Here is a 14,557-nt window from a genome sequence, read left to right as displayed (position 1 = left end):
TCGGGTCTTTTTCGCTCGAGATTTTCAGGTCTTTTCCTTGAGCGTCTTGTTGAAGTTGCGTAATAATTTGTACGAATGTCTTTATTTATATATAAAAACTCATTTGACTTCTTGGGATTATGAATCTCCCAAGTTATCTACATACTGAAATAAATGACAAAACTGAAATAAAACGCTCAAAATTTGTCGTGTTTACGACTTTCTCAGATACTATTCTCATTGATAGTATTTCCTGAGATTGTTCGAATTCCATGATCGAGGGATCCTGTCGCTCGTCTCCGGATCTTGTAAATGATATGCTCCAGGAGCGACTTGTCGTATGATTATGTATGGTCCTTCCCAATTGGGGGACAACTTTCCTTGATTGGTCGGATCTGAAGCAGCTATTCGGCGAAGTACTAGTTCGCCTGGCAAGTATTGTTCATTTCGAACCTTGGCATTATAATATGTCGCTATTCTTCTTTGATATTCTTCAAGACGGAACTGGGCTTTGTCCCTTACTTCGTCAATCAGATCCAGATTGGTTCGCATTCCTTCAATGTTTGCCTCTTCTTCGAAATATATTTCTTGAAGTGATCCAATTTGGATTTCTACTGGGACTCTAGCTTCTGCTCCATATGCTAGTCGGAATGGAGATTCTCCTGTGGTCGTCCTTGGAGTTGTTCGGTACGACCACAGTACACTAGGTAGTTCATCTACCCATCTCCCTTTTAGCTGGTCGAGCCTTTTCTTGAGTCCGTCGAGCATGGTTCTATTAGTAACCTCGACCTGGCCGTTACTCTGGGGATAAGCTACTGAAGAAAATCTATGCTCGATCCCTTGTTCTTTGCAGAATGTTGAGAATGCTGCATTCTCGAATTGCTTTCCATGGTCGGTTACTAATATTTTTGGAACTCCATATCTGTACGATATGTTATGCTTGACAAAGCGCTTCATTTGTTCGGTACTGATAGTTGCAAGGGGTTCAGCTTCTACCCACTTTGTAAAGTAGTCTACTGCTACTACCAAGTATTCTCTTCCCCCCCGATGCTTTAGGTAGCTTCCCTACCAGGTCTATTCCCCACCTTGCAAAAGGTATTGGGGATAGAGTTGATGTTAAAGGAATTGTGGGGGTATGCGAGATTTTTGCGTGTGCCTGGCACTTGTCACACTTCTTAACGAAGTCTTTGGCATCTTCTTCTAAGGTCGTCCAAAAGAATCCTTGGCGTATAATTGTATTAGAGAGTGTTCGGGAACCTACGTGGGATCCGCATGTTCCCTCGTGAACTTCTCTTAATACATTTGTAGCTTCTACTGGTCCCAAACATCTTAGAAGTGGTCGGGTGAAGGATCTTTTGTATAATAGTCCGTCCCTGATCGTGAACCTGGCTGCTCTTTGTCTTATTGCCCGAGCAATTTTTTGGTCTTCTGGGAGCTGGTCGTTGTCAAGATAATGTATGATCGGATCCATCCAACCCAGCTCGGTTGAAATTTGCATGTGGTCGATCTTGTTTATGCTAGGGCTATCAAGTTCTTCAAGGTAGATCACTGGTGCTTTGGCATCCATTCCTTCCGTAGCCAAGCGAGATAATGAATCAGCCTGGTCATTTTCAACCCTTGGTACTTGAGTTATTTCTAGCTCTTTAAAGTATTGTTTGTAGTTGTTGACCAGGTTCAGGTATTTCTCCATCCTTCTTTCTTTGGCTCCATAAACTCCCTTTACCTGATTTACAATCAGCTGTGAATCACTTTTGATCTCCAGATGTTGAATGCTTAGAGCTTTGGCCATCCTGAGTCCTGCTAACATAGCTTCATATTCAGCCTCATTGTTGGATGCTTTAAACTTGAAGCGAAGGGCATATTTTATTTCAAATCCCCCAGGACTCTTCATTAATAGGCCTGCTCCACTTCCTTGCGAGTTGCTCGATCCGTCCACTAACAGAATCCATCTTTTGATTGATTCTACCCCTTGCTCGTCCTCCTCTTGACTTGTTTCTTGTTTTTCAACAATGAAGTCTGCCAGGGATTGAGCTTTGATGCTTGGTCGGGGTTTGAATTCTATCTGATGTTCGCTCAATTCCACGGCCCACGTCACCATCCTTCCGGCCAGGTCTGGTCGGTGAAGAATTTTTTTGAGTGGTAAATTCGTCATCACTGTAATGGGATGAGATTGGAAATATGGGCGGAGTTTTCTGGCCGCTATAACCGTGATGCTGGGGCTTGTTTGTCCACTTCTGGGTAGCGAGTCTCGGCATCATTCAGGACATGACTGACGTAGTAGATAGGTTATTGTATGTTACCTTCTTCTTGTACGAGAACTGCACTAACCGCTATCGACGAAGCAGCTAAATATAGTTGTAGTTCCTTCTTTCTGGTCGGCATAACAAGCAAGGGTGGTCTGGATAGTTTGTCTTTTAGATCTTCAAATGCTCCCTGGCATTCATTAGTCCAGATGTTTCCTTTCTGACCTGCTACCTGCTTTAAAATTTTGAAAAATGGCAGGCACTTCTCCCCTGATCTAGAAATAAATCTATTCAAGGCCACGCCACCCGAGTTAGGCATTGGATTTCTCTGATGGTTTTGGGTGCTTTCATATCCAAAATTGCCCTGATTTTCTCAGGATTGGCTTCGATTCCTCTTTGGGATACCATGAACCCTAGGAATTTTCCCGAAGATACCCCGAAAGCGCATTTTTCAGGATTGAGCTTCATTTTGTATTTTCGGAGTACTTTGAATACTTCTGCCAGGTCGGATAGATGATCTTTTTTTGAGATGCTTTTCACCAGCATGTCGTCCACATATACTTCCATATTCCGACCAATTTGATGTTTGAAGATTTTATTTACCACTCTTTGGTATGTCGCTCCTGCATTTTTTAGACCGAAAGGCATTACTTTATAGTAATAGCTGTCCCTATCAGTCATGAATGCCGTATGCTTTTCGTCATCATGATGCATAAGGATTTGATTGTATCATGAATATGCATCCATGAAACTGAGCATTTCGTGTCCTGCCGTTGCATCTATAAGAAGGTCGATTCTTGGTAGTGGATAGTGGTCTTTTGGGCAGGCTTTGTTGAGATCTGTGTAATCAGTACACATCCGCCATTTCCCGTTTGCTTTTTTGACCATTACCACATTAGCTAGCCATTGTGGGTGGTCTGTGCGTTTTATAAAGCCAGATTGTTTTAGCTTTTGCACTTCAGTTCGAATGGCTTCATGTTTTTCAATAGCAAAGTTTCTTCTTTTCTGAACAACAGGAATTGCCAGTGGATCAATACAGAGTTTATGCTCCGCCACTTCCCTGTCGATCCCTGGCATGTCTTCAGCCGACCAAGCGAAAACATCAGAATTCTTTTTTAGAAACTCAGTGAGCTCTGATTTGAATTCTGCTTCTTGCTCGGAACCGATCATGGTACCTTGCTCCTTCTGGTCGGAATTGAAGTGGATTCTTTCTAGTTTTTCCACTGGTTAAGCTCTTTGCAAGGTTTCTTCATCGCGGTCGTCCCTAACTTCAATTGTCATGGTCGACTTCGTTCTTTTCTTTTTCCGCATGTAGTCGTTGTAACTTTGCCGGCTACTTTTCTGGTCAGCTACACATTCTCCAATTTTCTCAGTGGTCGGGTGTAAAACCCAGCCCTAACCTTGACCCGGAAACCTTGTTATTTGTAGGTCCAATGACCCGAAGTAAAGTAAGAAGTCAGCTTTGGGCCATCCCAGTAGGGGACTTGGTGTCTGGCTTTGAATCCATGAAAGTTGATGATGAGGTTCTATTTATGGAAACTGAATCCTGATGAAGATCTGATTAGTTGATGGACTTGGAGTGCTCTCTATCTTGGTTTGAAGGCATTTCTACCTATTAGGTAAGTCACTTGACTTGTGTGCAAAACCCCTTTAGGATTGGATTTGATCTGGACCTTCAATTCCCTGTTTTGGTCTTGTTTGTCGGCATTGGTCGATTGATTGGCGACCAGTCGACCAATCCACTCGACCAATGAGTGTTGTCTTTGGCAATTAGGTTGTTCTTGCTCTATTTAAGTCCAATCTTGAGTCCACTTCGTATTTGCTGCCTCCAAACCCTCTGGAACGAACCAAAGACCTCTGCAAGTCATCTCTCTTGCATCCTTGGTGTTTTCTTGACGGATCTTCGTCGAAACTCTTCTTTTTGCATCAAAAGGTATGTCTACTCTCTCTTCTTCTCCTCCATCTTTGTTTTTCTTTCCTTTTTGAGTCGAGACAGTAGAAGAGATGCTGCATTCTCTGTTGCAAACATCTCTGAACATGTTCTCATGATCATCCTAAGGATTTGAGGCTAGAACAATGATCTTAACCATGATCATTGCAAGCTTTTGAAGGAATCATGATCAAACCATGATCTAATCTTGTTAAACATCTGATTTGAATTCTGATCTCTTTGGATCTTCTATGATTGATCATGTTAGTAGTTAATTACTGTGTTTTCCTTCCATGATCCATAATCTATAGATCTCTAGTGTTCTCTTCTACCATACTATGTGTTCTTCATGATGCATGGTAGTTACATATATGGTAGGTTTTATTTCCTTATTTAGATTTATGCTTCTAAGCCTTATTCCATGAAGATCTAAGTATGTTTTCATGATACCATTACCTGAAGCAAAGATCTATCCTCCTATTGTTCTTGTCTTTGTTTTCTATTTCAAATTCATCAAGATCCATGATTGATTTAATTATGGTAACTTTTTGTTTCCTAATTTGGATCTTGATATCTTGATTTGATTAGTGTTTTGAGGTCCCCTATATGTTAGAATACTACTGATGTAGTCTACCCCTTGATTAGTACCCTTTTGAACCACCAAATTCGGATTTCATATCTTAAAACTCTGTTTTTTTTGGCTACTGTCTGCATTGGTCGACTGATTGGTCGACTGGACCACTCGACCAATCCACTCGACCAATGAGTACAGCAACTCCAGAATTGGTCTATGTTGGATGTTTTGGTATCTTTTCTGTTAGGGATCTTTCCTAATATGTTGTATATACTTGTTTAGGACCTTCTTCTCAAGTTTGCCAAGATCTTACTTGATTTCTTAGGATTCCTTTGCGAGTTATAAAAGGTAAGGATGGTTATTTCCTTAATTACATAGATAGCATGAATCTAGTTTCTATATTTGAATATCATAGATATGATTCCTAAATTAGATTCTTACAATGATATACTATCGTTGCATAACTTTGATTACAGTAGCATTACTTATTCATATTAAATTGATTCATGTATGATTTACTTACCAATGTTATACAAGTGATTGTAATTATTGATTTCTTTCCATATATGAAGTTACCATATATGTGATGATATGATTTGATGCATGTGTATGCTTAAGTATGGTTTGGAAAGGAGAGGTGTCCTTTTGACACTTCGTCCTTGGACTGCTACGGGAATATTATGGGATGTTTCCCGGAGATGCCCTCTGGACACCTTCCTAAACTGTTGGATGACATATCTAGGATTGTCTAGTAGTGTTTGGCTAGGATGTCCTGTTATGTCGACCCTAATCGGAGGGGTATTGAGACCGAACGACCCGTGGTAGCAATGGGGATTCATGGGCGCTCAAGACCGGTAACCAACCCGTGAGAGGACAGGAATCACATTGTGGGGGCCATTTATTGGTAGGGTTGCATATGGTTAGACTTGGGCTCACGGGCGCTTAAGACCGGTAACCAACCCGTGGAGAGGACGTGAGAGCTTCCCGTTTACCATATGTGGATGATCAATAGGGTTGATGAGTCCGTAGTCCGAGTTGGTCGGTGCCATAGGATACGCCGACTCTAGTGTGAAGGATACCGGAAAGGATCGTCGGGGACGAGGAATGGACGTATCCGGATCGACTTGATGTAACTAAGTAGAAGACTTGCATTTGGCTAGGTTTTACCCCGACATGCGCCAGTACTTATACCAAATGGTTGTGAGAGAGTGTGTTGACTTAACCCCCCGCCAAGGTTTGTCCCGAGGGATGAAGGACCCATTACCAATCGGCTGCTCAAGACCGGTGAAATGATCCGTGAGAGAATCCAAGATATCTTAAATGGTTGAGGATGTGAGTGGACTTTCCTAAAGAAGTACGGTGCTATGACTTAAAGCATGTCCGCCAATAGAGACCAGCATACATAGAGTTAGATTCATTCATTCATTGTTTGTCTCATATCATATTGCATTTATGTTTGTTCCGGAATCCTGCCATTTATGTTATTATGGATTTTTAATCGCTTTACCGAGTTTCTTTGAAACTCATTCCTTTATTGTACAATGTTGTTAGACTATCCTGCAGGTACCGAGTACTATGACGGTCCCTATGAAGAAGCGCAAGGCGAAGAGGCATATCTCCAGGAAGGTGATTGCGGTTACCACAATTACTCTGAAGATCCCACGAGTGGTTATGCTCTGTACGATGCTTAGTCCGACCATTGAGTGGAAGCGTCCTTGTGCCATTTATGAGATTTACACTTACAAGGATGTTGTCTATAAAGTGGAGAACAATTTAGTTACCCAATGTACTTGCTACTGGGATTAGATTTTGTCTAGTTTATTCTTTAGAGCTACTTTTCCGCTGGATGTAAAGTGGGATTTTTGCTTCACTTTACTTATCTGTTTGATACTCTGATTATATCTATTATTCTGATTCATTTATGATTCATTCTTTCTTTATTGGATCTATGATTTATCTTCCGCACTCTTGTTTTGATTGTTCATGATTATGTTATTGTTTATGTGGGAGGTTGATCACTCGATACCTGATCTTCGGGCTGTGGATCACACTCTCGGGTATGCCAGATAGGGTACCGGCTGGGAGGGCGTGACATCGGGAATTTCATCTTCATGTGTAGCGAGGAGACCACTGCTTCAAGTGCACAGAGGGTTGGTCGTCCTATGATTGCATTGTATGCTGATAAATCTCGTACGACCATAAAATTGGTCTGTATGATTCTATCTCGTGGGTGCTCTCCAATCCGTAGCTCTAATCGGATCGTTCCTTCTGCTCGGGTTGATGATCCCGTGAAACCATAAAGCTGGGTTTCGCATGGGACGAGCATGTTTTCTTTTAGCTTCATCTTTTTGAACGCATCTAAAGATAATGTCTGCTGACGATCCAGTATCTACCAACACTCTATGAATTTCAGTTCCTTCCAGGAGAATTTTGACTACCAAGGCATCATCATGAGGGATTGTGATATCCCGTAGATCCTCGGAAGAGAAAATTATTGGCTCAGTAGATATATTTTTATGGGTTTCAGTATTCCCAATATATCGTACTTTTCTTTTTGCTTGTCGATTTGATTCTTCTGTCGGACCACCAAATACAATATAGACTGGAGATCTTTTTCTTTGTTTTTCATCCGCCTCAGGCCGGCGTTTGGCCGGACTTCTTCTTTCTTCTCTGTGGCTCGACCTTTCTCTCTTCGGGATAGGGTTGTCATGTGGTCAGCCATTTTCTTTAGATTGGATATACTTCTTTAAGTGTCCTCGGGAGATTAAGTTTTCTATCTCCGTCTTTAGATTTTTGCAATCGTCCGTCCAATGGCCATGATCTTTGTGATATTCACAATACTTTCGTTTATCACGCTTTCCTGGCGGTGCTCGGATTTTATCCGGCCACTTCATATGTCCTTGATTTTTGATTTGCATCAAGATTTCGGATATTCTTGTATTCAGTGGTGGAAGATTACTAATCTCCTGCTTTTTTGGAGATTCTGCTCGACCTTTCTTGGTCGAGCTTATCCCTAACATCCTGGTCGGTTGAGCCCTTTCTTGACTGCTTCTTCTTTCGGCCCTTGGTTCTCTTTTTTGAGATTCTATGGTTTCCGAAATCTCTGCTTGTTTGTGACATCTTTCATTCAGTTCCGCATATGATTTTGGCATATCTTGGAGCAGTCGCTCTAGCAATCCTTCATGAGTAATTCCTTGGTATAACGCATGAAAGGCAATTTTCTCGTCCATGCTTTCAATTTGTATGGTAAGATTATTGAATCTCTGAAGGAAACTTCGGATAGATTCCGTTCTACCTTGTTTTATAGAAAACAAAGTATCTTCTCTTTTCTTCAATCCGACTCCTCCTTGGAAGCGCAGCACAAACACTCGTCCTAGTTGATCGAAACTCACAATCGAACCGCTTGGCAGTGCCAAGAACCAGTCCAATGCGGAACCGGTTAAAGAGGCTGCAAAACTTTGGCACATGGCTGCCTCATTATGCTTATAAATTGACATGGTCGATCTGTAGCGAGTGATGTGATGTTTTGGACATTGTGATCCATCAAACAGTATGAAAGTTGGGCATTTGAAACTCTTTGGTATTTCCGCCTCAGAGATAGCTTGGATGAAAGGATCCTCTTTTAGAAAAGCATATAGCTCTTCTTTCTTTGGATCGTTTAACTTGTTTACCTTCTCGTCTAACTCTTTGATTTGTTTGCTCAAACGATCTTCCCGCTTGCTCGGTCCGGACTCAACTTTCTTGTTTTTTGGTTCTTTGAGAGGATCGTTGCTACTTCCTCGATCATGATCTTCATTGAACAGAGGATCTTTATTTGGAATTTCTTTCTCAGATGCTCGGGATTTTTCGCCTACCTTCTCTTGTCATGAGTTATCGGTGCTCAGCCGCGCCCCACGCGATAGGTCTAATCACGCTGTCCTTATTTACGATGCCTTTGTCTTGACTTCTGTCCGTCTTCTAGAGATGGTCGAGGCGTTCGATCAGGAAGGACCAAGTGGTTATTCTTGCTTCCCTCAAATATTTTTTGAGTATTTTTAGGATCTGCATTAGGGGCAATTATATGACCCACGGCCATCCTGAGTAGTTCATTTATGGAGGATAATTCCTCCCGAAGCTTTGTTTGTTCCTTCTGGAGTGTCTCAACTTGATTTGCTAATGCTCCATGATTCGGGTGTTCGGGGTTTTTCTCCCCCTGATCGGTATTTTTCTCCACCTGGTCGGAATTAATTTCCACCTGGTCGGGAATTACTGATTTTTCAGGTCGAGGAATTCCCTTCGAAGCATCATCCTCCACCTCCTTCTGATTTACAGCCTTCACTTTCGATCGCACCATGACTCTTTGATGCAGTTCCCACAGACGGCGCCAATTGTTGATACGGAATCTCGCTCGTCCTTCCCTGTCACGAACCTGCAAGATACGAGCTCGACCTTGGGGGGTCGAGGTACGTCTCCGACGAACAAGTCAGTACCAATAATATGATCTCAACTACTCAATAGAGAATTCAAGTAATTGATCACAAGAAGTATGAATACCTACCTCCTCATGTTTACCTGAGGTGTTTATATAATGTAAGTTAGTAGAGTTATATTCGGTATGTAACTCTACCTTGAGTTGTTCCTAGGAAAGTAACTTCATAAAGAGTTCTTTTACCTATCGGACTCTTTTCTCCTGTTGTTAGGTAAGGGTTTACCTTTATAAGATTTCCTCTTCATGCCAGGCGGATGTACTTTTTATCATGGTCGGTCCTATCATGGACCTCCAGGTCGAACCTTCTTAGATAACGATCCTGGTCGGACCGTACATCCTTTGAATCAAACCGGAAGGCGTAGAATGACCATTTTAGTCATTAACAGTAGGCATCTTTGATCAAACCCAAGGGGAAGGGAGAACAGTACGTAAGTGCTGAAAAATAAATCCTAAATTAAGAATATGGAGGAGTAGATAGAAGCGGGAATGAAGGGGGGAGAGAAGATTATTGAAGAATCTTACTTACTTGCATCTTCCAAACAAAACTTGAATAAACGATTCGAATCTCAACCAACCCTAACAACCAAATCTAGAATAATCTAGATCTGCAATTGCTAGACTCAGAGAGAAAGCGAATCCTCAAACTTGAAACTTTAATTTGAGCTTGAACTTGAAATTGCATTGATAAAACTAAAGGAAATACAGTTGCATCAAATAAATTACATAGCTTCAATATTCCTAAACATTCATCTAAAAATTAGAACCCACAAAGTAATCAAAGAACTAGAGAAAACCAAGAGCAAGCTAAAGAGAATAGAAGGTGAAAAACTAAAGTAAACTAAAGAGAAAATAAAGTGTCTAGACCTAAGAGGGAGGTAATATTTATAGGAGAATGAGAATAATTTACAAACTAGGAGATAAAATAATAATACATAATAATAATAAGAGTAAATTAGAAGAAAAAAAAACAAATAAAGAAAGACCAAAATTCGTTAGAAATAAAAGAGAGAGAGAGAGAGAGAGAGAGAGAGAGAGAGAGAGAGAGAGAGAGAGAGAGAGAGAGAGAGAATGTGTGGAGAAAAAATAATAAAAAAATAAAAATAGTAACACGTGAAGAGGGAAAGTGGAGAGAAGGTGGAGAAATTAAATTAAAAAAAAACTTTTATTTTGAAGTTAACGTGGAGACAAAGTGGGAAAAGGAAAGAGAAAGAAAATAAAATAAAAAATAAAAAATATATTTTGTTAACAAAAATATAAGGGTTGGTTATTAAGGAAATAAGAAAGTAAATAAAATAGAAAGTGGGGAGAGAGAGAAAAAACTAATTAGAGAAATAAATAAAATCTTCTAGAAAAATAGAAAATCCTAGTCTTTGATTATTTGTGGGCCACATACATTCTTTCAATTACAATAAAGAAAAATAAAATAAAATTCAAATTTAATTTTATAAGATATTCTGGAGTTGGCCCATAATCGCATCTTTAGCCCATCATGCTCCAAATTAGGCCCATTCGCGGACTTGAGAATTTGAGCGTATCTCTTGACATGTAAAAAACTTATGTTTAATACCTAAAACTCCAGTTTTTCTCTCTTAAGTCCTAAAAATTCATAAAATCTGCAAAAACATAAACCCAAGGTAGCTCCACTCAAAGTGTGTAAAATGCATGCATTATGCGTTAAGATTTCATACATAAATGTGCTCATCAATATTCATGGCAAAAGAAGCAGAATGATTGTTTCAACCTCACCAAGAAATTGAAGGTGATTACTTCAATTTCTTAATTCCAAAAGAGTAAGTTCCCTTAATACCACTTCTGCTATATTGTGGAAAACAATTTGGTGGTGTAAGACTCTATCCAAGATCTCTAGATTCTTATGGCGTGGAAGCGTTGGAGCTTTGACAACGGGTTACTCACTTCACTGTCGTCATATTCTAGTAGACTCACATTGTCCTTATTGTGGAGATTTGGAAACTATAAATCATGTTCTTCTTGGATGTTCCTTTGTACATGCATTTTGGCATGGATCACCTCTTAATTTCTCCTCACCTCCATGTACATCACCAAGTTTGAAGGATTTCATTATAAGACAGAAAAATCTTCGATGCAGCAATAAGAAGCAATTTCGTAGCTTCTGTTCTTATGCGTTGTTTATTCTTTGGCATCTTTGGTTGGCTCGATGTCATTTGGTACATGCTCATGGAAATATGTCTCTTTTAGTGCTTATTACTAATCTCAATAGAGCATTCTCAGAATTTCAGCAACATATTGTATCATCATCTTCCATTCGGCAGGGAGCGTATTCTCATTTGTAGGCCCATGAGGCATCTCAAGCTAATTTGCATCTATCACTTACTATGTTGTCCAATTCTTTCCCTCTTGTTAGGGATCACAATTTTTTGTTGTTTTGTGATGCAAGTTTAACTCAGAATGGTAATACAAGAGGCATTGGTTATGCTCTAATCTCTCCAACAAAGGAGGTCCTTCTGACAGTTTCTCTACCTCTACATTTCCATGATGTGATCTCTGGTGAAGCATTAGTGATAAGTCAAGCCTTGAAGGATGTTATTGATCGAGGTTGTTGTCATCTTTGTGTCTTTACTAATAACGAATCTTTGGCTTCTTTTTTAATTACTCAGAGTGGAAATATTCCTATAGAGGATGAGGGTATTTTGGAGGATCCATTATTACTTCTATCCTCCACTTGTGTTTCTTGTAATTTCTTTCATGTTTGTTGGGATGCCAATGGTTTGGCAGATTCCCTAGCTAGAAAGGCGCTGTCTATTCTGAGTGAAACAGTTTCGCCATTATCCGATCCTTAGTTATGTAGTTTTTTGCCAACTAGGTGGTTTTCTCTGTAGTTCTTCTACTTTCTAATAAAATATCTACTTACCAAAAAGAAAAATTGAAGATTTTCGCTTTTCTCTATTGTTTCTGCTTTTCCTCTGTTGCCGTTCACTAGGGTTTTCTAATAGAGCTAAAGATTTGCATAGGGAAAATGATAAAAGGAAGAATCGAGAAAAGGATAACAAGAAGAATCAAAGAAACTTGCGCTGGAAGATTAGGAGGGAACTGGGATGTTTTCTTTTTTTCTTTTGGGGAAATTAAAGGGAATTAAGAAAATTTTCTTTGCTTTTGTTAATCCTTTTTGGCTAGCATTATCCTCAAAATGTGGGGTTCATCAGAAACATCTGTTGCCGTTCACTGGGGTTTACTAAAAAAATTTGCATAATTAATGCCTCTAAATATTTTTAAATAATGATATTTTTTAGGCATTTATTAATATTGTCTCTAATATAAGATATTAGAAACAATCTTTTGTTAATGCCTCTAAAAATATGTTATAAGGTGAAATGGTCCGCCTGAGTGGCGTGAAATTGTCCGCCTGAGAGCGTGAAACAGTGTGCCAGATCAGCGATCGTTTAACAGCAAAGGAAAATCGAGATGCCTTCGCAAAAGAAAAGGATCTAGGAGCGTGTTTAGGTTCTGGTTTGTATTGCCTTCGCTGCTTCTAAACTCAGTGGATTCAGTCCGTCGCTGAGCATAAAATAGTCCGCCAGTGAGCATATTTTTGGTTCTCTGTTTGAAGCGTTGTTGGGGTGTTCTGTCGATCAGTTTGGTACTCTGATTTTTTCACCACATTTTCTAGCAAATGCAGCGGAAACAGTGGGAAGGAGAGTCATCTGGCGGTCGAAGCAGACCAGTTTCAGATCTTTCGCCGGAGACGCAGGGGAACCTGATTTTTCTAGACGATGCTGAGGAGGATCGTTTGGAACAAAGGGATGAGCTTATTCTTGTGGGGAAAGTAATAGATAGTCGTCCTTACCGCAAACAAGCGGTTTTTGAAGGGTTGATATCGGTATGGCATTTATTGGAGGATGTCATTGTGACACCGAAGGAGAATATCAACCATTGTTTTACCTTTCTGTTTACACACAAACTAGACTTGATTAATGTTCTGGAAGGGAGCCCTTGGACGGTGGGAGGTAATCTTATAGTGCTGGAGCGTTGGAGACCAAAGGAGGATTGGCAGTTTATTTTTACAGAATTTTGGGCTCAACTTCACGACATACCATCAAAGTTGTTGAAGGTGGAATTGGGGTTACAGTTATCAAACTTGATAGGGACACCCAGTAAGGTGATGCTGATTGAAGGTGATGTTGGAGCAAATAGAAGGGCTTATCTTAGATGCCGAGTTAAGGTGAACATCAAGATGCCGCTGAAGCATGAAGTTACAATACAGAGGCGAGATGGGAACCAACATAGGGTGAGAGTTCAATATGAGAGACTTCCTATTTTCTGTTCATTTTGTGCTTGTATTGGTCATGAAGCTCGTCAATGTCGAAGGCTCTTTGAGGTGCAAGAAGACCATCTAGAAATACATGGTAACTGCATCATAGAAACGTGTCCAGAGCGTCCTCAATTAATTTTCCAGTCAATACTAAGAGTAATGGCTCCGTTTCAGAGATGTATTGATGAAGCTAGTTACATGGTGGCGGGATCGACAGAGGTAGTTATTCCTCTGTCAAATGCAGCGACAGAGATTCGCCGGAGGAGATAGGAGCATACCGGAGTGGGAAGAGAAAGAGGTAGGGAACAAGAGTCTGGCGATGTACAGCTGCAGGTAGTAGGTGGCAGCAATAGGGTGTTGACTTCCTCGTCAAGTATGCAGGAAAATAGGAATTTGGCCCCAGTTATGGAGGATTTTTCAACTTTCGGCGTTGCAGGTGCCATTACACAAGCTCAGCCACCACCTCATCAAGTCCAAGAAAACCAGCCCAATATCAATCCACTGCTCTCCTTACTTGGACAAAATGATCTGCAAACATTAAATGTTCTTCAGAACCAGTTGCAGCACCTTCCCAACGCCACTGACTTGTTAACCATTCTTCCAATCTTATCTAAGTTCTCTCTAAATCAACTTCTCCCAAACCAGCTCAGAACCGATCAGGTTGAACCGGACCCAAATCTCAATCCCATTCTTACCCCTTTAAACCAAAATAACAAACAAATGGTTTTGAACCCAAGCCTAAGCCCAAGCCCAGGCCCAAGCCCAAATCCAATTGCTATTAACCCAATCTCTTTACCATCTAAGCCATTAACCCTTAGGAACCCATCAAGCCAACTTACCATCGAGGCTTCTCCATCTAATAGCCCAAATACCTTTTTTAATCATCAGTCCATTATCAATAGGGAACACTGTAGCCCTTCACCACCACACTCTTACATGGAAGGATTTAAAGAGAGAAGCAAGAGATTGAGAAGTGAAGTTATAGAAGTTGAGCAGGAGAACAATATGATGGAACATGACTCACACCAAATCGAGGGTAATTTTTTATCCTTGGACCCCTCGGTGACTGGGGGAT

Source organism: Hakea prostrata, chromosome 1 (genome assembly GCF_041222555.1).
Source record: "Hakea prostrata isolate BN-2017 chromosome 1, UWA_Hpros_2, whole genome shotgun sequence".
In the NCBI taxonomy this organism is placed as follows: domain Eukaryota; kingdom Viridiplantae; phylum Streptophyta; class Magnoliopsida; order Proteales; family Proteaceae; genus Hakea; species Hakea prostrata.
The sequence above is the reverse complement of the archived record's forward strand: the minus strand, read 5'-3'. Positions refer to the sequence as shown.